The 25935-nt window shown below is 41.7% G+C and overlaps 1 protein-coding gene and 1 non-coding gene across 2 annotated transcripts in view; both read left to right on the top strand.

The window, feature by feature from the left end:
- The window catches only part of LOC136874423 (uncharacterized), a 463178-nt gene that overhangs the window by 154585 nt on the left and 282658 nt on the right, over positions 1 to 25935 (top strand). The window lies entirely within an intron of this gene.
- Positions 11346 to 11417, top strand: TRNAA-CGC (transfer RNA alanine (anticodon CGC)). The gene has a single exon. It is a non-coding gene; the product is annotated as a tRNA-Ala (tRNA).

Raw genomic sequence — 25935 nt, 5'->3', positions numbered from 1 at the left:
CCATGACCATCCAAGTTTCTAAGCTGAAGGCTAAACACAATTAAGTTACATCGGTTGATGACCAAATTTTCCACTTTACTAACCCCAGCACATTTACTGCTCAATCAATCAAAGTCAAATAATGCAACAACAACAACGCTCACAATAATTTGTTGCAGTAAAATCCATTACCTTCGGATATGTACCTTTAATCGTTACGTTAACATTTAAATATTCCCAGAAAATAAAACTAAGATTTCCAGAATGCATCCCCAAGTTATTCGCTTGCTTTAAAGTTATTTCTCAAATACGGTTCCACTGAATTTAATAATTAAATAAATTAAAATTATTTAATGAAATCTTAATGAACAACAAATTCTATCTCCACGGACGAATGGCTTCTTTCCCAAGTCCCTACTCAACGTTTGGCGCAGTTATATTCAATTCGTGTGTAATGTTTATCATCTGGCATTATTTTGTAGCTGGAAAAACTTTTACATCATTCATTTCCAGTATTATATCTTGTTTCATGACATCACACTTTAAATCTAACCTAACCCTAGCCATTATTAATACTTGGATAACCCTAATAATCTAGTACAAACCAAAAGTAACTCGCCATATAGTGTAAGCCGATTACGATGTCATATCTTGTCGTAACATATCATAAACTTTGTGCACCCTCACAAACAAACCAATCATCACTACCACCACTCTATATTTTGGACAACCCTGAAATTGGCTAACCTCGCACATTATACTCTAACTTTAGGGTTTCAGATATGCATTACAATCTCAATTAAACAAATTCACAGTATCTAATAACCTACACGTTATTCCCGGATGAAAATTTCAACTAGATCCCGTAGTTAATGATATCCGCTGCCAAGAATGCAATCTCGTTTCAATGCGTAACACTCTACACACCTTCCGTTATACAAAAACTGTCCCCTATCGATCAGCTGGCGGTATCGCAACAGACGACCCTCCTTTGGCTGTCAGTTTCAACATGAAACACATGGCTGGTTTCTAAGAATGAACCCCTTTGACTTCGCAACATAGAACAAAATACGATATTCTGACCAAACCAATATGCACATAGATTTACTTTTAAATGTCCTACAATAATTGTACACGTCGCAAATTAATACCTTCGTGGATTCTCGCATTCTACTTTCCATCCCAAACATTATAAAATCTTCCTCGGGCTCCCACAAAGTCCCGGCATCATCTACAGGCTTCCAATCACCTGATTCACAAATCATATCTCAACTCATACGACAAATCTAATCTATGTTTCTCAAACTCGACGACTCTCACTAACAAAAGAACTGGAATAAAAATCCTTGCTAGAATCCACGACGCCTAATAACGCACAATACTTTAATAATGAACAACTTCGCATAAAATGATCTCGTATTTTAAAACTGGATTTTCACGAAAATGACTGACAGATTTTACTGTTATTTTTGTCACTCAGACACGGTTTGAACGGACATAGAATACGTTACACTTCGTGACAAAATTCACCGATCTGCATTACTCAACACTACACACAGTGCTTCCACCCGATTGAAACTGGGTAACCACGGATCCCTTTGCACCAATTCCTTCAAAATTCCAACTGAAAATTTTACGTCGAATAAACATCTTAATTTGACATCACAAAATATAAGCAACAAAATACACGGAAATGACGATCTACTTTGGACTGATATCACTTCGAAACCCTCATTAGTAACTGTGCCGTACCCCCGGCAGGATGACCCAAAGGAGAGCGGGCCAGGGATCTGGATATAAATGTAAGGTCCAACCCAGAGGATAATGTCAAGTCCCAATTCAAACAGCTTGACAACAACTTTATTCATAGACAATGTAAAACAAACCAATTCGGAAGCGCACGAAAATCAACATAACATAACTAAAGAAGGGTTTTAACCCGTTTCCATTTCTCATCCTTGTAAAATATAAGAGGAATTCCACTCCTCTAATAAAAGGTTTAACATAACGTAAGCTGCGCACCTTGGTACCAAATAAATGTCTTACTAATCACTACAGCGCTACAACGTATATACAGCTCGCCAGTTACAAGGTAAGGAAAACTCTTCTATCAGTGAAGGCACAATGACACGCGTACTCCCTAAACTACACGTCCAGAACATTCTGGAATCTTTCTTTCATGTTACAAGAAACGTACAACACTTTAAGTTACTTTACGTTACTTTCACAAAATATCTCGGCACCAAGCCGTTCCTTATCAATTACAACCAGATACATGGCGTTACATATCTGTACAAGTTCCTAGTTCCTCCCATCATCCTACCAACACATAGCAAGCCAGTAGATCTTACCTCCCATGCCCCTCTCACGGTCCTCGGTTCGACCCAAGAGTAGTGCTCTCCACCAAGAGCAGCAGGTAAGTGAGACGGACCACCGCCCGGCGAGGCACACTGGCTCGCCGGGAGGGGTAGGTCCCGATACCAACGTCATCACGCCCCTCTCTCGGAGAAGCCGGGAGGGGCTAAGTACACGCGAGGGAGCATGGCAGACGATCGACATACGAAAGAAATGCAAATACGGAGGGACGCCCCAGGACGGAAAGAATTCCTTGTCCATGGAGCCATAAGTGAGGAACAGGGAGAGACACATTTATTACACAATCAATGCCTAGGACATTCAGAAATACGCACAATGATGGTAGTAAATTTTCAATGAGCTCGCTAGGAGCACAGCGCAGGTACCAAGTCCTTTAAGGCGGGAGGAGACCAAACACACGGTTCAGACCTCCCCCCCAAAACACCAACCCAGGGTTGACCAAAGTGTTTTCCTTCCATAAAGATCAGCCGCATAAAGTTCATTATCTTGAATACTTGCTGGATATACAATAGTGTTCTTGCTTTACAATAAATAACTATATACAAAAGTAACATCTTGCTGCACATAAAAATGAAGAAACAAGTCTTTGCCCAGATAATATATAAAATTAATACTCTTGCTGGTCACCAAAATGACGTAGTGAGTCCAAGATTATCTCTGAATTTACATTCTTGCTGTACATTAAACGAAATAGCGAGTTCTTGCCAAGATTAGCACTGAAATTACTTTCTTACTATACACCATAATGAAGTAGCGAGTCTTTGCCAAGTATATCCCTGACCTTACATTCTTGCTGTATCAAAAAATTAGTTTCTTACTGTACACCACAATGAAGTAGCGAGTCTTTGACAAGTATATCCCGGGATATGGCAACATTCAGTTCAATGATGATGTCCCCAGCAATCGCCAGGGGAAAGGTGGGCCATCAGGGCCGGCAACCATCATAGCTGGGATACAACCCAACCAAACCTTGAGCGGCATGCATGCAGGACAACGGCCACAGTAGCGGACCGTCTCGGAGCCTCCTTAGGCAACTTAGACGCTGGAAATCCCAATCCTTCTGAACTCGGTAGCCGTAAGACACGGCGGCTGGAGTCAATGATCGCCAGGAATCGCAGCCACGAGGGGCCCTTCTCATGGAGCAGTGGGCGTAGGTGGATACTCCAGTCCACTGTAAAATAAAGCAGAAGGCCAGCAAAGATGTCGAAAGATATCCATCCACCGGTACAGGGTACAGGGGGCCAATGCAGTGTAGGGGACCGGACCGGGGGCATGGGAGCAGTACGGGTGCGATAGGACTCCGGGAGGACTCACATTAAATCATTCATAATAAATAAATAATACATCCAGATTTGTTTTTCTTAAAAAGGGAAGAACAAACTTAAACTAACTAAGGGAAGAGCATATCTCCGACAAGAATGGAAATGAGTCAAAACTCTCCGGATAACCAAGTTAAAGCTTCATACCACATGAAACCAAGGTACCCGTAGCTGAAACGCTAAGCAGGCTTTACTTGCGAAAGATGAACTCGGAAGACTCTCTCCGTCTCCGGATCCTTTACCAACAAGGTGACCGGCGTTAAGAAATCAATAATTTCATACGGTCCTCGGAATCTAGGAGCGAGCTTCCCGGAAGGCACGAAATTCTTAACAAAAACATTATCTCCTACAGCGAGATCGGTCGGTCGGCGCCCCTCATTGTAACGTTCTCTCTTCTTCTCATAGGACACCTTGAGGTTTTCCTTAGCCTTTTTCCAAATTGCCCTGATGTTAAGGGGGTCAATCCTCTCTGGTAACAGTTCATCAATGTTCCAGAGATTACTGAGACGATATCAGAGAGGTTAGTCTCAATAAGGGATACCGAACTCGTGACCTCGCCTTCGGTATAACAGGGCGCTGAGACATTCCGATGTAAATTGTTCCTCAACAAGAGTTCATCGGCCTTAACTGTCCCTTTCGATTCCAAATTACGTATTGCTAACTCATACAGCAATTCCTCCTTCCGCAAAGCTCCCGGATAAATAATGTCGCGAGCAGACATCGTGTAAATGATACAACACACAAGGCACAATTACAAACACCGAGACGAGAGAGCTCTGGGAGCTCAAATTTCGCAAGTAAATGAAAAAAAAGGAAATCCAGATCGAACCACGCTCTGCTACCATCACTGTGCCGTACCCCCGGCAGGATGACCCAAAGGAGAGCGGGCCAGGGATCTGGATATAAATGTAAGGTCCAACCCAGAGGATAATGTCAAGTCCCAATTCAAACAGCTTGACAACAACTTTATTCATAGACAATGTAAAACAAACCAATTCGGAAGCGCACGAAAATCAACATAACATAACTAAAGAAGGGTTTTAACCCGTTTCCATTTCTCATCCTTGTAAAATATAAGAGGAATTCCACTCCTCTAATAAAAGGTTTAACATAACGTAAGCTGCGCACCTTGGTACCAAATAAATGTCTTACTAATCACTACAGCGCTACAACGTATATACAGCTCGCCAGTTACAAGGTAAGGAAAACTCTTCTATCAGTGAAGGCACAATGACACGCGTACTCCCTAAACTACACGTCCAGAACATTCTGGAATCTTTCTTTCATGTTACAAGAAACGTACAACACTTTAAGTTACTTTACGTTACTTTCACAAAATATCTCGGCACCAAGCCGTTCCTTATCAATTACAACCAGATACATGGCGTTACATATCTGTACAAGTTCCTAGTTCCTCCCATCATCCTACCAACACATAGCAAGCCAGTAGATCTTACCTCCCATGCCCCTCTCACGGTCCTCGGTTCGACCCAAGAGTAGTGCTCTCCACCAAGAGCAGCAGGTAAGTGAGACGGACCACCGCCCGGCGAGGCACACTGGCTCGCCGGGAGGGGTAGGTCCCGATACCAACGTCATCACGCCCCTCTCTCGGAGAAGCCGGGAGGGGGTAAGTACACGCGAGGGAGCATGGCAGACGATCGACATACGAAAGAAATGCAAATACGGAGGGACGCCCCAGGACGGAAAGAATTCCTTGTCCATGGAGCCATAAGTGAGGAACAGGGAGAGACACATTTATTACACAATCAATGCCTAGGACATTCAGAAATACGCACAATGATGGTAGTAAATTTTCAATGAGCTCGCTAGGAGCACAGCGCAGGTACCAAGTCCTTTAAGGCGGGAGGAGACCAAACACACGGTTCAGTAACTTTTGCAACATTACACGGCACTCGCAATACTTTAAAAATTTATCCAAGCAGAAAATAAAACAGATGACCCTTTTCATCATATTCTAACATTCACAAAGAAACATTATGAGTGACCACTGCGTCATAAATACCCACTTCAAATACATATAAGTCTGACATCATGAAACAAGATATAGTAGGCGGTAAAATGGCGTATTACCTACCTTAAGTCACGCCAGCGTTCATCTTTGGGCTCACCGGCGACCCTCTGTCATTTATTTAGCCATTTTTAAATTTTTGGCTGTACATTGCATTGTTCTTCCTTTTTACTGGAAATAAAGCATTAAAAAAAGAAATGCCCTTCACTTGTCGTTTTTGTTGATCGCACTTGACTGATAGTATTTATTACCCGCACACGAATTACTCTCCCTACCACACACCAATTTATAAATACTTCTTCGGTATCTTGACCGTCCTTTTTATACAATTACTTCTGCTCAAAGAAAAACTATCTCCACATGGAGTCAAGACCCCAGCCACATCGGCTAAAATCTGTTGGTTGGACTTAGTCTACTTGTCGATCGATTTACAGAACAGTTCAACCCTCTGTCTTCAGCCTCACGATACAAAATGCAGGGGTGTCAACATGGCGTCCCTTCTATATTTATAGACAGTACCCCCTCTTTCCAGGCATTTTCCCTTTGCCGCCAAGAAAATTTGCGTAACTTTTTCGATTTAAATGAACTGTATTTAAAAGAGTTTATGATGTAACCACCTACTTGCTACATTGCTAGCGGTAGTGTTCATGGACATTTAAAATTTATTCTCATTAAATTAACCAGTTAAATGACCTCATTTGATAGGCACTACTTTTTGTCGACTTAGAGTGGGTAAGCTATACACGCGCGTCCATCTGAAATAATCCCCAGAAATGGCTTAGCAGTCTTCTTTCATTTAATTATATTTATTCAACATAAACTTTCTTCTGTATCCTTCCACATTCGACACGTGCGGATGACGTCACATCTCAGAGCGTGGGACGGTAAGTAGCTACCTCCTTGCCACGTGTCACTCCCGTGATATATATAAAAATTACTAGCTTCCTATTACAATTGACATGGGGCCTACCGTAATAATTTTCATACTTAAAATTCTTAGGGCACAAAGGTCATGGGTTCACTTTTAACTGTATTATTCTTATCCTGTGAAGCCTTGGTTTTGATAATCTATTCCCCAGGCGTGAAATACAGTATATCGTTCAAGCTTTTTATCAAAAAGATCCATTTCAGTGTCAGACATGGATTATTTTTAAAATACAATGTGACACAATTACTTTTAGACGAACGTTTTAATTTTTCAAAGTGATTTTTTTTTTTGCTAGGTGCTTTACGTCGCGCCGACACAGATAGGTCTTATGGCGACGATGGGATAGGAAAGGCCTAGGAGTTGGAAGGAAGCGGCCGTGGCCTTAATTAAGGTACAGCCCCAGCATTTGGCTGGCGTGAAAATGGGAAACCACGGAAAACCATTTTCAGGGCTGCCGATAGTGGGATTCGAACCTACTATCTACCGGATGCAAGCTCACAGCCGCGCGCCTCTACACGCACGGCCAACTCGCCCGGTCAAAGTGATTTTAGTATATGTAACTATTTTATTCAATATTTTTTGTGCTGTAATCATTATGCAACCACAGTATCAACACCTGTAAGTGTTCATCAATACGTTTTTTGTAAATTGTTAAGATTCCTCAGATCAGTGTGTGTTTTAAGATTGAACGAGGCTAATGATGCCCAATAAATAGTGGGAGAAACGTGTACCTTTAAAATTCTGGTAATTTCTATGTGTATTTGACCACACAATAGTGGAATAAATTGTATTAAATAGGTGGTATTAAAATTACTCCTTGTGATTAGCAATTTTCAATACGGAATAATGACGAGATTAATGGTTTGTAACATACACTAGTGGTCTTACCACAGACTCAAGATTATTTCTTTCTTTCTTTCTTTCTTTCTTTCTTTCTTTCTTTCTTTCTTTCTGAATCTGTTTACCCTCCGGGGTTGGTTTTTCCGTCGGACTCAGTGAGGGATCCCATCTTTACCACCTCAAGGACAATATCCTGGAGCGTGAGACTTTGGGTCGGGGGATACAACTGGGGAGGAAGACTAGCCCAGGCGGCCTCACTGCTATGCTGAACAGGGGCCTTGTGTGGGGGGGGGTGGGAATATTGGAAGGCATATACAAGGAAGAGGGGAAGGAAGCGGCCGTGGCCTTAAGTTAGGCACCACCCCGGCATTTGCCTGGAGGACAAGTGAGAAACCACGGAAAACCACTTCGAGGGTGGCTGAGGAGGGATTCAAACCCACCTCTGCTCAGTTGACCTCCCGGTGCTGAGTAGAACCCGTTCCAGCCCCCGTACCACTTGTCAAATTTCGTGTCAGAGCCGGGAATCTAACCCGGGCCTCTGTGGGTGACAGCTAATCACGCTAATCAGACTCAAGATACTACAAAGGTAAATAATCTAGTCCAGTGGCGTGCGGTGAACATATTCATTACCCCAGCTGCAAAAAAGTTTTTTTAAAAATATAAACAATCGTAGCCACACTACACTTTCTAAAGTCAACATTACCATTTTTTCGTGGAAAGGTCTACCTGAGAAAGATCTTTCAAGAACATTTTCAACCACACGCTCGCACATACTTCCAAATGGATATTCACGGCAGTGACGACACCATCATAACTTAATCTATAGTAGATTTTAAACAATGTACTTACAGTTTCATCCGGTGACGCTTCGTGATAGTACAGGCATGGTTTTCACAAAAATACACTGGGACGATTTGTTTTTTTACTTAAAAAGCCTAATCTAAACTAATCAGCAAAATTTAACTGGTATTTTACAGTTGTTGAAGTTTTATAGTTAAACTCGCATACTGAGTGCTACGTGCATCAACGACAAACAAGGGAAAATATTTGTCATGGCGTATAACACACGTTATATTCATGAAGAATGCCACAGAACTCGCGAAACCTTCACCTATAATTCAGAAGGAACACTACAAAAATTCGCTATATACCATCATCACAACCATTCGCGCTTAACACTGTGCCCATGCTGGGTAACCTAAATATTTTTCTGCGGCTATCGGAACACATACTCTACACGTGCTATCAATGAATTGCTCGAAAAAACTTTATACATCCCAAAACCCAAGACTAAAGTATATTCTTCTATATTACAATTGATTTAATATACTGGCTCTATTTTTATTAGCAAGACGATGTGCAAGTGGCTGTACTGTTAAGATGTTGATATTTTTCTTGCAGTCTCTAGTGTGTGGCGCTGAAGAATTCGAGTGTCAAGTATTAAAACTAACACCCCTTACCTAAGGTAGCTGGCCTGTCGCCGTAAATTGCTGTCGGAGGAGGGGCCACAGCTCCGCCTCGAGGAAGCTTCAAATGCATGCGTCACCCAAGCGACCTTAAATTTCCCTGGGGGTAACTCTCTATCGCGCCGGCAAGGAAACCCAGCTCGCTGGAGAAGCTGAACTGCAGTAGTGCGAGCGGATTGTCGAGACAGCTGTACTTGGGTTGGCTTAGATGTTCGCAATTTTTAAACATTATAAAAAGCGTTCTAAGGAATAATTAGAAAATGTTAATACAAAGTTCTTTACCTGAGGTTCAGTGCACGCCACTGTGATCTACTGAGTTTGATGACTTTTATTCCGTAAATCTATCACACGTTTTACAAAGAATTAAAAACTTGTCCTGAAAATCCTTTAGTGACTGACGTGGAGGCAGCTTTTAATGAAGATGAGGATTTAGTTCGTCCGCCTCTGTGGTGTAATGGTTAGTGTAATTAGGCCCGGGTTCGATTCCCTTCTCTGGCATGAAATTTGAAAAGTGATATGAGGGCTGGAACGGGGTCCACTCAGCCTCGGGAGGTCAAATGAGTAGAGGAGGGTTCGATTCCCTCCTCAGCCATCCTGGAAGTGGCTTTCCGTGGTTTCCCACCTCTCCTCCAGGCAAATGCCGGGATGGAACCTAACTTAAGGCCACGGCCGCTTCCTTCCATCTTCCTTGTCAATCTCTTCCAAACTTCCTATCCCCCCCTCCCCACAAGGCCCCTGTTCAGCACAGTAGGTGAGGCCGCCTGGGCGAGGTACTGGCCATCCTCTCCAGTTGTATCCCCCGACTCAGAGTCTGAAGCTCCAGGACACTGCCCTTGAGGCGGTAGAGGTGGGATCTCTCGCTGAGTCCGAGGGAAAAACCGACCCTGGAGTGTAAACAGACGAAGCAGAAGAAGAAGAATATGTAGTCATCATCATCATCTGTTTACCCTCCAGGTTCGGCTTTTCCCTCGGACTCAGCGAGGGATCCCACCTCTACCGCTTCAAGGGCAGTGTCCCGAGGCTTCAGACTCTTGGTCGGGGGATACAACTGGGGAGAATGACCAGTATCTCGCCCAGGCGGCTTCACCTGCTATGCTATGCTGAACAGGGGCCTTGTGGAGGGATGGGAAGATTGGAAGGGATAGGCAAGGAAGAGGGAAGGAAGCGGCCGTGGCCTTCCCCGGGCTTCCGGGGTGGCAGCTAATCACGCTAACCACTACACCACAGAGGCGGACTAGAATATTTAGTTCCGTTTAAATTTCTTTAAATCTTGCTGTAATGAAACGCTAGCGTATACAATACCAAAAAATTCAACCTCATTTTTTCAATATTGCGTTATGGGGTTAGACCGTTGTGGCAGTCAACACCTCAATATTTGTCTATAGGACCTGTATCTAAGTACATGATGTACTCATGCTTGGTTTAGGAAGCTGCATTGCACCGCGTTCTTAAGAGTTACATATAACATTTCATTTAATCTTAAAAACTTCACAAATCGAGACATAATTCACTTTTGAAACAGAACTTACCTTCAACACTACTTTTTTAAGTCTCAATCACTACCGGTACTGATCTGCGTTTAGGGCAGTCGCACGGGTAGCAGATTCCCTATCTGTTGTTTTCCTAGCCTTTTCAAATTATTGCAAAGAAACTGGATATTTATTGAACATCTCCCTTAAGATAATTAGTCTCCAATATAGTTGAGCTATTTATAATAAACGAAACGCTAGCGTATACACTATCAAAAACTTCAACGTTTTTTCAGTGCCGGTATCGCTTTATGGGGTTAGACCTTTGTGGTCAACACCTCAATTTGTCTATAGGACCTCCATCCAAAACCTCGCGATTCCAGCGTACCGATACTGCTAATTGTCCTTTCGTACCCAGACATGCAATGTACCATATAACTGGACGTTATTGGTAACACTTCCCGATACAAAGTAAATTTTACATGTAACTCGTTCGAACTCGTATAAAAGCATACTACGCTCACACCGCATGAAAGAATTGAATGACTACACAAAGCTGCTATTTTGCTTTACGTCGCACCGACACAGATATGTCTTATGGCGACGATGGGATAGGAAAGGCCTAGGAATTGGAAGGAAGCGGCCGTGGTCTTAATTAAGGTACAGCCCCGGCATTTGCCTGGTGTGAAAATGGGAAACCACGGAAAACGCCTACACAAAGACTGCAAGGTATTAGTTAAAATAGTTCCTAAATCAAGTCTTCACGGAACCTACTTAACCTATATATGAATAATACTTAATCTCTTCTACGTGCTAGGAAAGGTGATATATGAATATTTATGACCTATCGTTCAAAAAATAAACATCCATATAAAATTATTTTCATAAATAAAACAGCGTTCCGTTGTAAACAGCTCAGTGAGCGTGCAACAGAGCGTCGGGGGTGTAACTCAGTGGTAGAGTGTCTGCTTCGCATGCAGAAAGTCCTGGGTTCAAATCCCAGCTCCTCCAGAAAATTTTGCTTTTCTTTTCTTGACGTGTAATGATAATTGTTATCAGCATTCAATGTTCACAACGTTGTTAATCTAAAAATTGCCAAGCAAAAATTGTGCAATACAGAGCTACATAGTTATGTTAGAAAGACATGTACAGTACATAAGAAACATCGACCTAGAGTAACTATCCAATTAGGTAGGCAGAAGAGAATTATGAAATGAAGCCTCTGTGGTCTAGTGATTAGCTGCCAACCCCGGAAGCCCGGGCTCGATTCCCGTCTCTGCTACGAAATTTGAAAAGTGTTTCGAGAGCTGGAACGGGGCCTAGTCAGCCTCGAAATGTCACCTGAGTAGAGGCGTGGGAGGGGGTTTCAGCATAGCAGGTGAGGTCACCTGGGCGAAGTACTGGTCCTCCTCCCCAGCTTCATCGCCCCGACCCAAACTCTTCGCTCCAGGACACTGGCCTTGAGGCGGTAGAGGTGGGGTCCCTTGCTGAGTGCGAGGGGAAAAAAACAACCCTGGAGGGTAAAGGGTAAAAGAAGAGTCCGCCTCTGTGGTGTAGTGGTTGATTAGCTGCCACCCCCGGAGGCCCGGGTTCGATTCCCGACTCTGCCACGAAATTTGAAAAATGGTACGAGGGCTGGAATGGGGTCCACTCAGTTTCGGGAGGTCAACTGAGAAGAGGTGGGTTCGATTCCCACCTCAGCCATTCCGGAAGTGGTTTTCCGTGGTTTCCCACTTCTCCTCTAGGCAAATGCCGGGATGGTACCTATCATCAGGCCAAGGCCGCTTCCTTCCCTCTTCCTGGTCTATCTCTTCCAATATTCCCATCCCCCCGCAAGCCTCCTGTTCAGCATAGCAGGTGAGGCCGCCTGGGCGAGGTACTGGTCATCCTCCCCAGTTGTATCCCGACCCAGAGTCTGAAGCTCCAGGACACTGCCTTTGAGACGGTAGAGGTGGGATCCCTCGGTGAGTCCCAGGGAAAAACCGACCCTGGGGGGGGGGGGGGTAAACAGATAAGGAAGGAAGTAGAAGAAGATTATTATTATTATAGTCCCATTATTTTCATCGTAATTATTATCATCACCATTCATCATAACAACTGATACATACTTGAGTATTAAATCTGGTGCTAAAATACAGCAAGTATACTCACTAATAACAGCCAATAGTATGATCGCATTTATTAGAAATTTAACACAATGTATATATATTGATCTTCGAGTGTATAGGCCTGTGTTTCTTTCTTTCTTTCTTTCTTTCTTTCTTAATCTGTTCCCTCCAACTCAGCGAGGGATCCCACCTCTGCCGCCTCAAAGGCAGTGTCCTGGAGCGTGAGACTTTGGGTCGGGGATACACCTGGGAAGGAGGACCAGTACCTCGCCCAGGTGGCCCTCACCTGCTATGCTGAACAGGGGCTTTGTGGGGGAATAGGAATATTGGAAGGGATAGACAAGGAAGAGGGAAGGAAGCGGAAGCGGCCGTGGCCTTAAGTTAGGTACCATCCCGGCACTTACCTGTAGGAGAAGTGGGAAACCACGGAAAATCAATTCGATGATAACTGAGGTGGGAATCGAACCACCTCTACTCAGCTGACATCCCGACCCTGAGTGGACCCCTTTACAGACCTCGTACCACTTTTCAAATTTCGTGGCAGAGCCGGGAATCGAACTCTGACCTCCGGGGGATGGTAGCTAATCACACTAACCACTACACCACAGTGGCGGACCAATTTAAAATAATATTTGAAGAAAAAATAAAATACAAGCTAGTAGGCCTACTTAAACAGTTTAATTGCAGATTGAATTAGTCGACCTATTAGTTTAAGAATTAGGAAAGAACTTTCAAGAGAAATGAAAACCTTTGTGTGCTCTAAATGTTAATTCGAGTCCGACCTATGCTAAGGTACAGCAGATGTAACCATAGAGTATATGGATCTGTGCCATAGAGGTAGCATAACGTATTTGCCATTGTTATTGACTGAAACTTAATAACAGTATATAGCTCAATGGTGTAAGTCCCACGCCTCTGTGGCATGGAAGCAGATTGGTGGCACTCGCGGAGCAGTCCAAAGAGAATGGATAGCAGTCGGAACAGTTGGCGCCATCTAGCATGAGATTGTGTAGGCCTTCCAAGTTATACATTATACTGCTAGAGGTCACCAGTAGTAACGGCGCTTTTAGTTGAACTTTCGCCTGATAGGTAGCGCTGGCGGTAGGTTTCGACTACACAGTTCCGACCAAAGAGGATAGACTGTTCATTCCAAACATTACTCTAACCCTGCTTGCCGCTCTAACTGTAGCATTTCATAAGTTTTGACCTACGTACAGTCTGTTGCGGATTGAATTCTCCTTTAGAATTTGATGAGAATGGCACAGTACTGTATCTCTTTCTCAATTCACATTAAATTATACTTTGTTCCGTCACCGAGCAGATAGTGAGGTGCGTCTCTGAATTCGGAAGGCGAGTGGGTCAAACCCCACCGTCAGCTGTCCAGAGAACGGTTTTCCGTGATTTCCCATTTTCACTTCCAGGCAAATGCCGCCCACGGCCGATCCCTTCTTCTCCGTCCCTCACTGCATCGCAAATAGCCGCACATCTCCTGTCCTGAGAGATGGCGTCCCCCTCCAGGAGACCCGGGAATGGAAAGTAAACAAAAGTTCCGTCAATCCTCTAGCCCACGTTGCTTCTGCTTTAACGTAGTTCAATTTAAGGGTTTTCTTGAAATAAGGCTCCCATCACACCCACGGACAGAGGATAAGGAAAGTAAGTTATAAAAATATTATCAATTTTTAAAGAGCTGTTTTGACTTTTGAGATGCTTGAAAGTGCTTCTTTACTGTAACGTGAACGGGATTCAAACAGAGAGCGTTTATATAAATAAATTTTACTTAAATTAGTTTGATCCTATTAATAATAATTCGATGGTGTTCGGGTAAAGGGAGTTACGTCATAAAAATTAGTTTTGAGAAAAATGAAAATCAAACTTCACCCTCTTACTGTAAATCAGGGAATGCTTTTGCAAACGTATAAAACATATTAAATGCTAACAATGTTAATGTTTTTCACACACTGGATGTTTATACGGCGAATTAGTTGAGTTTGGACGATATTAAATTCAAAATAAACAGAAGGTACTGACTTAAATCCTTTTACCCGAGTAGCAGTAAAGACATATACCGTACCCTTTTGCACCTTCAACATTTTATTTAAATATTGCAATACACTAACAAGTACAGTGTATAAAAACAAAAAAGTTGAAAGAAAACACTTCATTGGTGCCAGGAAATGAATTTCCAAATTATCAAAGGAAATTAACTTTTTCTTATTTCACAAGAATACTGAATGCTATAGATATAAACAATATTTAAAAAAAAAAAATTAGTAATGAAACTATCACAAACAATGCCTTTGTTACATTTTAGTATCCTCATAACCACAAGTTTTGTCTATTGTCTATCTATTAGTAAAGCTCATCATCACCTTCCTCATCATTGTCGGCAACTGTATCAGGAAGAATATCGGGAGTTACGTTTGTTGAAGTCCCTTATAGAAGTTGTGAAATACTTCAGGTATTAAAGGGAGCAGAGAAAGAAGATCTTGTTTCTTCAGGACTGAAGTCGGAACTGGTCCATTGTAATACTGCTGAGGTAATAATCGATTATTACTTTGACCTCGTCTAGATAGAGAAATTTTCTCGAAGTTTGCAGACTCATCCAACGTGTCTTTCTACAGAAGTACCGTTGACTTTTTCTCATATCTAAGCCACTTTACATCCTTCCAATAAAACTTTTCCCCGTCATTGTTTTTCTTCATTTGTAACACATTTTTGTACAAATCAGAGTAGGCTACTCTAAGTCGTGTTCCATACTCATAAGGTGTACTTTGAGTCTTTCCACAGGAGCGAACAAGCTGCATCCAGTCATGTGGATGATAAACTGGAATTGAAGCTTTCTTCTTCCTCTCAATGAGGGCATAGTCAGTGTCACATTCTAAATGTGTGTAACCAGCGATCAAGAACTTGTGGTCTATTATGTCTATAGTGGAATCATTTCTTAATGCAGACATGCACATTGCCACCATATTTTTATTTTGTCCTCCACATGTATCTGAGTGTATTATTACTCTTTTCACATGAGAAGGGACACCTGTGAGATGTCTGGCCACACAAGATGCAATCTTATTGAAGCCTCTTCCGCCATCTGCTTCAATCCACATGTAACAGTGCGCCTGATCAGTTGTGGAGTCATGTACAGTGAGGTTGAAAGTCTACATCAATCTCTTATAAAATGCAAGAGAACTCTCAATGTTGGGGGTCGGAAGGCACTGCTGCATATCAGAAGCCAAGACAACAATAGTGCTATCTGAATGGGATAGTTTCTTATCACTGGATTTTGCTAAATATGCCTCATCAGCTAACCTATGCTGAATAGCAAGAGATTTCTGCAAAGGTAATTTCTGATCTTTTTCTGCCAAACTTATTTTCAATGCGTACTTGTCACAGGTGTGACAGGTATCCTTCTTCGGTGATTTTATGGACAGATTCTGTTCATGAAACAATACAATAAAGTATAATGAACTGGAAAATACATTTTTGAAGTCTGTCGCCTTGAATAGTGGCTCTCATAAGCAGGTATGGAAAGTATGTGATTCTTAGCTTTCTCGATAACTTCATCATTTAATTTGTTTGTAGGAATGTGGCGTCCCCTACAGTCAACAGGTGTTATTCCAGTGAGTAATTTCTGGGACTTCTTAATGACATTTGCTATAAACATATTTGTTTCATCAAATGTGTAAGGGAATCATTTTTGCATATTACTTGTAGTTCTCCATTAATTCTCAGGTGGTATGTGTGCGTTACAGATCTGCTTTTTAGATTCTCATCAGGACATGGTACTTTTATTTTTCTCTCACTTTATTTTTCATTGGTTGTTATTAAGACGGAAATATATAAAACTCTTTTAGAGTAGGCTCCAATAACCCAGTATTCTTTAAAAATTTCTCATCCATCTTCTCCCAGAAATTTATGTTTACACTTCAACCTATAGCCCGGCAAAGATTTAGCCCTCCTTCCCAAAACAAATTTCCCTCTTTCAGTCGTATATTCTAGACCTCTGTTTCTTTTCTCCTTACGATCTCTACGAATGTTTTGGGTACGACGTTTAATCTGTTTCCTTATCTTGACTTTCCCAGCTTTTCCCACATTTTCAGAAGCGAAGTCAGTATTTTTATTATTATTTTTAATCCCTACCTCCGTTTGATTTCCAAGTTCATGCACCTGGTATAAATCACCCTCCCTAGTTTTGAACACAGGAACTTCTTCGTAAAATACCAATGGCTGTAATGTAATTAGTTTCCTTTCATTTGTCGTTATTTTCTTTGGTGAATGAATGTCTGATGAAATAGGTGAACAGTTGTCTTCTCCGTCTGGCGAATAAAGGGGGTCATCATCAGAGTCTAGCAGGTCTATCAGCTGAGGATCAATATCTGGTGCAGGGTTTTCAGTTCAAAACTCCTGGCCGGTTCACTATTGCTACCAAAAAATGAATAATAATAACTTAATGGTCTCCTTGTTTGGACAGTACACTGGGCAAAAAGGTTTAAGCCAAGTTATATGTGGTGCGTAAAAGGAGATATGCATAAGTGACTTAATCCCTTCTACTCACCGAAAGCGTAGCGTGCAAAAGGGGATAAGTTGACATAGCCCCTTTTACTCAAACATGTATTGATCTTTTTGGTTTCAACTCCTATTACACATTTACGTAGTGGTCCTAAAAATGAAGACACGACTTAGCTCCTTTTACCCAGTGTAGAATGTATCTTCTAGTTTATTCTGAGCAAGTTAACTCCAAAAAATGACTTAACCCCCTTTAGCCGAACACCATCGAATTAATTGATAATATTGTGAAGAATTAACATTAAGAACACGCAAAGGTTTTCATCTTTCGTGAAAGTTCTTTGCTGATTCTTAAACCAAGAGCCTACTATATTCCTCAGGTCTACTAATTCAATCTTCAATTAAACTATTTAAGTAGTTTGCTATCTTATATTTTATTTTTCTTCAAAAATAATTTAAATTGATCTGTCTCTGTGCTGTAGTGGTTAATGTGATTCCGGCTCTGCCACGAAATTTGAAAAGTGGCATGTGGGCTGGAACGGGGTCCACTCACCCTCGAGAGGTCAAGTGAGTAGAGGGAGGTATAAGTATGGTGTAATTATGGCTAGTCAGCTACACTTTCCTCCACCGTTGAATAACACTTCAAATAAATAAATCAGGTTTTCTTCTTTTTCAAACAGGTCACCGTCTTTACGCTCTTAGTTGCGAGAATGAAAACATATAGATGAAGTTGAATATCCAGAGACTTCCTCCAAATGAGCACTTAATATGTTCACCAAAGTTCTTTTATATGTCGACATGAACAACATACTGTGCTATAGTTTTTCCAATGGCTTCGCCCAGATTTGAGCCTTCGACTTCAGACGCGGAAAGAAAATGTAGCACGCGGTAAGAACTACTGATACTTCGAAATGTACAGATAAGAAACGTACCGAAACTTTCATGTCATTGGTGTTAGGCCTATATAGTAACCACCAAACAAGAGTTTACAGCAAACTCAAGCTAGAAACGCATAGCGAGCTGACGGGAAGAACAGACTGTATTCCGGTCCTTTCCGGTTGAGAGAGCCGCTGTTCTCTTCAACAAGAAGGAATGATGAATCAGCCTCATTATCATAAAACAGGAAAGAAATGGAAAGCGGGTGATGATCTTCCTTTTCTTACCTTAATGTCAAAGCAGCTGCTGAAAATGATTTTCATTTATCAATCAATCAATCAATCAATCAATCAATCAATCAATCAATCAATCAATCAATCAATCATCATTGATCTGCATTTATTGCAGTCACCCGGGTGGCAGATTCCCTACCTGTTGTTTACCTAGTCGTTTCTTAAATTATTGCAAAGAATGTGGACATTTATTGAACATTTCCTTTGGTAAATTATTCCAATCCCTAACTCCTCTTCCTATAAATAAATATTCATGCCGACCTGGCATCTTCGAAGGAAATTCTGTAACTCACGTTGTAGTTCTTCTTATGAAATTTCACCTATCACTCTCCTAATTTTGTTTTCCAGTCGGCCCTAATTCAGGGCCATTTCGGTGTATCGAGTCGCAGAGATCCTGAAAAATCAGATCCCCCCGCCAAGCCGAAGTTTCACTTCTACACAAAGCTATAACCACCTAGTTCTCCATTCCTAGCAACAAAAAAGCCAAATCCACCTCGATAACTTGGATGAAGCACTGAAACAACAAGGACGTCCAACATGATGAACACTCTCGCATATTATCAACGCAGTGCGCCGCCACCCATCCTCGGCGATGAATCGGGCGTTTGGGCCTTATCGGCAGGCCGGCAAGAAGCCCAGAACTAAACCCCTTAGATTACTCCTTTTTGGGGTACATGAAATCTAAGGTGTATCACAAAGAAGTGTCGATTCTGAAGAGCTCCGAGAACATGTTTTGGAAGGTGCTCAGGGCATCATTCAAAACCACGAGGTACTGAGGCGAGTTAAAGAGAATTTTCTCTGAAAGTGCCGAGCATGGTGGACATTTCGATCACCTGCTATAACAATGTGCACCATTTCTCACGACCAATCTGGTCGAGTGTGTCACACTCTAAAAGGTACACAAACGTTTTGCCTCTGTGTTCTCATCTTTTCTAATAAGAAAGTTAAACTACGCTTAGAGTTTTATCTGACCTTTACTGTTGTGATCTTGACAGCTACGTGACAAACAACGCAGCCCCTCGCTCCGTCCTACCATATTTAAGCGAACATTACAACGAAAATTGTTCAGTTAAAGGATAAAGACTCGTTAAGCATTCTGCACAACTACTTTTATATTTCATGATTGTCAGTCTAGTCCATTTTGTGCTATAATTACCCTATGGAACGGTTGCATTTTCCTTGCATGAAGTATGAGTTCGAGCAGTTCTTTATTTGTGCAGATGAATTATTTATTTTTTCCAAATGACAACATTACGTCTACTAGCGTTTTTGTAAACTTCAGATTCCTTGTGGTTACACACAGTACGTGTGCTGGTGATATAATGTGTATATAAATAAAAAGTCAGTGTATTGTTATTATTAAACCGGTTAGGGGCGCGCAACTGCCAGCTTGCATCCGGAAGATAGTGGGTTCGAACCTCACTGACGGCAGCCCTGAAGATGGTTGTTCCGTGGCTGTACCTTAATTAAGGCCACGGCTGCTTCCTTCTCACTCCCAGGCCTTTCCTATCCCATCGTAAAGCAACTTTTAAAATGTTATTATTAACTAGTTTTGGGTGTTTAAGACAAAGCATAGCATCGCCCTGTGTGCTTACGTTTATTTAAACGTGCCAGTAACGCTGGTGTTATTTTGGTAACTGGTAACGTGTGTGTTGTGTTTGGTATTAACCAATTTGTGTTTGGTGTCCCCGAACTTGAATTAAGTTACAATCCAGGTATGTTTCTGGAGAATGTGGAATACGCTGGGAGAAGATGACATTCATTCTTCAATTCTTCAATTATTATTATTATTATTATTATTATTATTATTATTATTATTATTATTATTATTATTATTATTATTATTATTATTATTATTATTATTATTATTATTATTATTATTATTTGTAATTCAAATGAAAGCTATAAGGATGCGCATGTATAATTAACGGATTATCCTGCTAGGAAATTAATTAAACAAAACGCGTTGAATATATCTTTTTCCACCACTCTTGTTGCATGTTTTTTCTAAGAATTAACCATTGTGGAAATATCTGAAAAAATACAATTCTTAGCAGCCCCTCCAAACACCCTAATTTTACTTAGGAATAATTTGTTACCTAGTTTTCTTTCCACTTTACCTTCTACTCAAAAGTTTTCATGGCAATCACTCTCACAGTTTTGACCTAATACCTTCACAAACAGACAAAAATGAAACCGAAAGTGGAACTGATCATTATTCACCTCATCCGAGATACAGTCTAAACGAAGTATCAGTCAAAAATTCGAAATCTAAATACAGACATATGTCTTTGACCGGACATAATTTCTGTCTCCAACACAATGCCAGTGCTTAATCCAATCATTGTAAGCATGTACTTTTTTTTTTCGCTATTTGCTTTGCTTTACGTCGCACTGACACAGATAGGTCTTAGGCGACGATGGGATAGGAAAGGCCTAGGAGTTGGAAGGAAGCGGCCGTGTCCTTAATTATGGTACAGCCCCGGCATTTGCCTGGTGTGAAAATGGGAAACCACGGAAAACCATCTTCAAGGCTGCCGACAGTGGGACTCGAAGCCACTATCTCCCGATTACTGGATACTGGCCGCACTTAAGCGACTGCAGCTATCGAGCTCGGTGTACTTTATTTTTCCATCAGCATACTGTTCCTTCATAGACATGATCTTGTCCTTACTATTTCAATCTTCAAAGAGCAGGCGTAGGGTCCGTACGGCTTCAGCTGTAGATTTGTGGAATCAAAATTATATTTTCTCATTTGAAGTTCAGTTTGCCTTTACATTCTCCCGTAGTAATTGATAAGAGTTTTGTACTTACACGACACTATTTTTTCTTCCTCAAGACAACAGTTATCAAACTCCTACCAAATATATAAAATAATAATTAATGTTAATACTTAATTCCATTTACAAGCTGTGACATTCGTGTGTTAGTAATTGAACGCAAGTATGAGAATTATAACAGTACAGTTGTGGATCATACATAACTTTGAAATTGCCACATGAACGCTGGAAATTCTTCCATTATATTACCTTCGCCAACAGACTAGCGTTTTGTTGTTTTCTAGTCGCTCTTTTAGGTACCCAATAAAAAATGTTTGAACGAAAGCTGTGGAAGTTACAATATTGTCAGTCCTCCACAAAACCTTTTATGTCGCGCTTCCTGTCTGGAGCATAATATTTCTTGCACCCTTCCTTCCTTTCTTCCTTCCTTCCTTCCTTCCTTCTCACTACTCATTAGATTGCAAATAAATCCTGATCAGGAGAACTTATGTTAATAATAAGTGGTCTATGACAGCAAACGATGCTAGTTAAAACCTCTAAGATTGCACTTAGTGCTTTCTTAGAAACTGTAGCATGCTTTGCTAAGAATTTAACATTTATCTCCTATAGTTGCACGTGGCGCTTAGAAAAGTGAATAGGTTACCTCACATATGGTCTGGATGTTTTGTCTGGAAGGATCTCGTAAGTTTTACAGGTTTCAGACTAACGTTGACTATAATATCCAAGCAAAGAACACACTGTAGCCGTTCCTGGTTATTTACAAGAATGTTAGTGAAACCTAGTTTTGGATAATCGTCTTCATATTTGCGTACTTTTGTTTGTATCGATAATTAACCTCATCGGAGAGAACTGAAGCACATGTGGAAGGTGAACATACATCTAAATTCGCATCCTGTTTCTTATGAGGGATTTTCCTAGGAGAAGAGGCACTCATAACAATTTCACGATATCGCTTTTTACCACTGTGTCCATGATTATAATGATACATTTATCACTATAAACAGGTTAATTACCCCCTACTCACATTGCACTGACTGTCAATGTGGTTGAGAAAGAAAGAGTCTATTCTCGTAGCGTAGCGAGTGTGTTTCCGTGACATTAGTTTTGAATAGAAGTGGAAAATACTTTTCGCTTAGCTTACTTTCCTGAAAATCTGAGGATAGTAACCATTGTCCAAAAATGAGATGAAGTTTGTATGGCATATGAACTTCCGATCTTAGACGCCCCCCACAACACCATCGCCCCCCCCCCCCCCCCCCCGCACTTTACCGATCACTAGTCTAACTATAAGAGGAATAAATCGCCGCTCCCCGTCATCCGATCCTGAAGACAAGCAATTTTCTCTCATTCCACTGGTTTGTTTTCAGTACGATTTGAAATTCAGCACAAAACTTCGCCTATTTGTTTTACGTCACGCCGATCCAGACAGGTCTTATGGTAAAACAGGGGTAGGATTTTAAAAGCGATCGTATTAAGACAGGAAGTAAGAAGGAAATAAGATAAATACATTTATTATTATAATAGAAATTAACTTTCAACTTATTAGGTCGTGTTCCGTACATACAGTACGTGTTAAAGAGAAGTTAAGTACATAACAAGAATGGTGAACCGGACACCAGTGGGATCCGAACCCACAACCTCCCGATTATTATTATTATTATTATTATTATTATTATTATTATTATTATTATTATTATTATTATTATTATTATTATTATTATTATTATTATTATTATTATTATTATTATTATTATTATTATTATTATTATTATTATTATTGTTCCGGGGATTTAGTGGTTCAGAGAGGTGTAAGGAGGTGCTGGTGTGAATGGGTGGACAGAGAAAAGGTGAGAGCATAATTTGAAACATTAAATTTTGACATTTTATTTCTTTCCTTTCTTTTTCTGAGTTTAAAATTTGGTAGTTAGAAAATCTGAACCAACAACAACAAATAACAGTTAAAGAGTTTGTCATCTCGGATAATAAGGGTGGACTAAACTGAAAAAATCAGGCACAATAGAGAAGATATTCAACACAATAGTTTACAAAGGTATGAGCATTGTCTCTCTAAAGGAACACTATTAAAAAGAGCATACTTGCTACACTCACTTATACTTTAGGGGAGTGAGCTCCAAAATTTACTGCAATCCAGCCTCTTAGAGGCTCAAGCTTCTTGCCAAATTTACACTAGATAAGTTTCAAAACCGTATTTACTGTCATTTCTGCTCGACAGTCTGCACCACGCTCACCTATAAATAATGACAATTTAACAGGGGCAATGAGTGCCCATTCTAAATGGCCTTAAAGTACAAAAGAAAATGTTTAAGATGATTGACCATGAACAAACTGCTAGGAAGCGAAACACTTGCACTCCTTTTGAAAGACACTTAAAATCCTGCATGGGCTTATGGCCAGAAGTTGCATAGGGGTGACTAGATGCGAAATATTAAGTACCAAAGTAGTTTTGAAGAATTTCGAGTTTTAGAAAATCATAGTCACCTCCATACCAAGTTGAATGGGAATTAATAGAAGGTGAACATTCTTTATTCCCTAAGTTACATATTTCCCAACAGGGATTTGAATTAAGTCTTCAGACTTGCCTGAAAATTTACATTTAAAAGGTGACATTGCACTTTAGAGTTTTACATTAAGAAAGAAGTTTAAAACCTTCCCCTCAAGTTAACTGCCTGGAGCTATCACATGTTAAAAGATATCTACTATTACCTTGAGCTGTTGGGCCTTACCGACGACGGCAAGGCTGCCCCTGGCCTCTATTACGCCGTACACACACTAGAGCGGAGTGATGAAGATGACAATATGGCCCTAACGCGCCCGGTTTTTATAACAGCTCCAAGTGGATAGTTCCAGTACTCTCTTGACCTAGGCAGAATGTCTGTACACACCCCCAATTTTAATTGGCCAGAGAAAAATACACAAAAAAATTTGTTGGTTAAGCACTTAAGAAAGAAGGAAGCCGTAGTAGTGCTGACAACCTCAGCACATAAAAACAATCTACGAACACTTGACATTACCAATTTAGAAAATAGAAAATTCCCTTAAAAAATTAATTGCCCGTCCTCCTGCAAGAGGGGCACGTTAGCCGATAGTAGAGACATCTAGTGATTAAAGGTACAAATTTCTTGAGATACACTGACTGACAGAGCAAATGCAACACCAAGAACGAGTGGTTCGAAAGGGATGAAAGTTGGGGAAAAAACAGAGACGGCACGGACGAATAATTGATGTTTATTTCAAACCGATATGCAGGTTACACAATGCGCACGGCATCGACTCAGTAGGATGTAGGACCACCGCGAGCGGCGATGCACGCAGAAACACGTCGAGGTACAGAGTCAATAAGAGTGCGGATGGTGTCCTGAGGAATGGTTCTCCATTCTCTGTCAACCATTTGCCACAGTTGGTCGTCCGTACGAGGCTGGGGCAGAGTTTGCAAACGGCGTCCAATGAGATCCCACACGTGTTCGATTGGTGAGAGATCCGGAGAGTACGCTGGCCACGGAAGCATCTGTACACCTCGTAGAGCCTGTTGGGAGATGCGAGCAGTGTGTGGGCGGGCATTATCCTGCTGAAACAGAGCATTGGGCAGCCCCTGAAGGTACGGGAGTGCCACCGGCCGCAGCACATGCTGCACGTAGCGGTGGGCATTTAACGTGCCTTGAATAAGCACTAGAGGTGACGTGGAATCATACGCAATAGCGCCCCAAACCATGATGCCGCGTTGTCTAGCGGTAGGGCGCTCCACAGTTACTGCCGGATTTGACCTTTCTCCACGCCGACGCCACACTCGTCTGCGGTGACTATCACTGACAGAACAGAAGCGTGACTCATCGGAGAACACGACGTTCCGCCATTCCCTCATCCAAGTCGCTCTAGCCCGGCACCATGCCAGGCGTGCACGTCTATGCTGTGGAGTCAATGGTAGTCTTCTGAGCGGACGCCGAGAGTGCAGGCCTCCTTCAACCAATCGACGGGAAATTGTTCTGGTCGATATTGGAACAGCCAGGGTGTCTTGCACATGCTGAAGAATGGCGGTTGACGTGGCGTGCGGGGCTGCCACCGCTTGGCGGCGGATGCGCCGATCCTCGCGTGTTGACGTCACTCGGGCTGCGCCTGGACCCCTCGCACGTGCCACATGTCCCTGCGCCAACCATCTTCGCCACAGGCGCTGCACCGTGGACACATCCCTATGGGTATCGGCTGCGATTTGACGAAGCGACCAACCTGCCCTTCTCAGCCCGATCACCATACCCCTCGTAAAGTCGTCTGTCTGCTGGAAATGCCTCCGTTGACGGCGGCCTGGCATTCTTAGCTATACACGTGTCCTGTGGCACACGACAACACGTTCTACAATGACTGTCGGCTGAGAAATCACGGTACTAAGTGGGCCATTCGCCAACGCCGTGTCCCATTTATCGTTCGCTACGTGCGCAGCACAGCGGCGCATTTCACATCATGAGCATACCTCAGTGACGTCAGTCTACCCTGCAATTGGCATAAAGTTCTGACCACTCCTTCTTGGTGTTGCATTTGCTCTGTCAGTCAGTGTACATAGTTTATGATTCACAGCACAGATGGCCTTTTAGAAGGCGCACAGTTCAACTGGACGGAGAAGGTGTACCTCCAGTACAATGACCGTATTATTATTATTATTATTATTATTATTATTATTATTATTATTATTATTATTATTATTATTATTATTATTTACTATCAGTTACACAAACAAATTGTTCAGCTCCCAATTCCTGCCATCTACAAGCACCTTGCAGGGATCCTGCTACTTAACTACATGAAAGCTCATTAATTCCATCCTGGTCACTCTTTAGATATTCGGCCGATTCCGTTTCTTCCTTCATCACTAAGCCACGCAAGCCTCCCCTTAGTGACAAGGTCTCCCAATTCACAGGCCTTACGAAGATTTTATGATTACGGACGAGATACTAAATCT

The sequence above is a fragment of the Anabrus simplex genome, chromosome 5 (genome assembly GCF_040414725.1).
Source record: "Anabrus simplex isolate iqAnaSimp1 chromosome 5, ASM4041472v1, whole genome shotgun sequence".
NCBI lineage: Eukaryota > Metazoa > Arthropoda > Insecta > Orthoptera > Tettigoniidae > Anabrus > Anabrus simplex.
The sequence above is the reverse complement of the archived record's forward strand: the minus strand, read 5'-3'. Positions and strand labels throughout refer to the sequence as shown.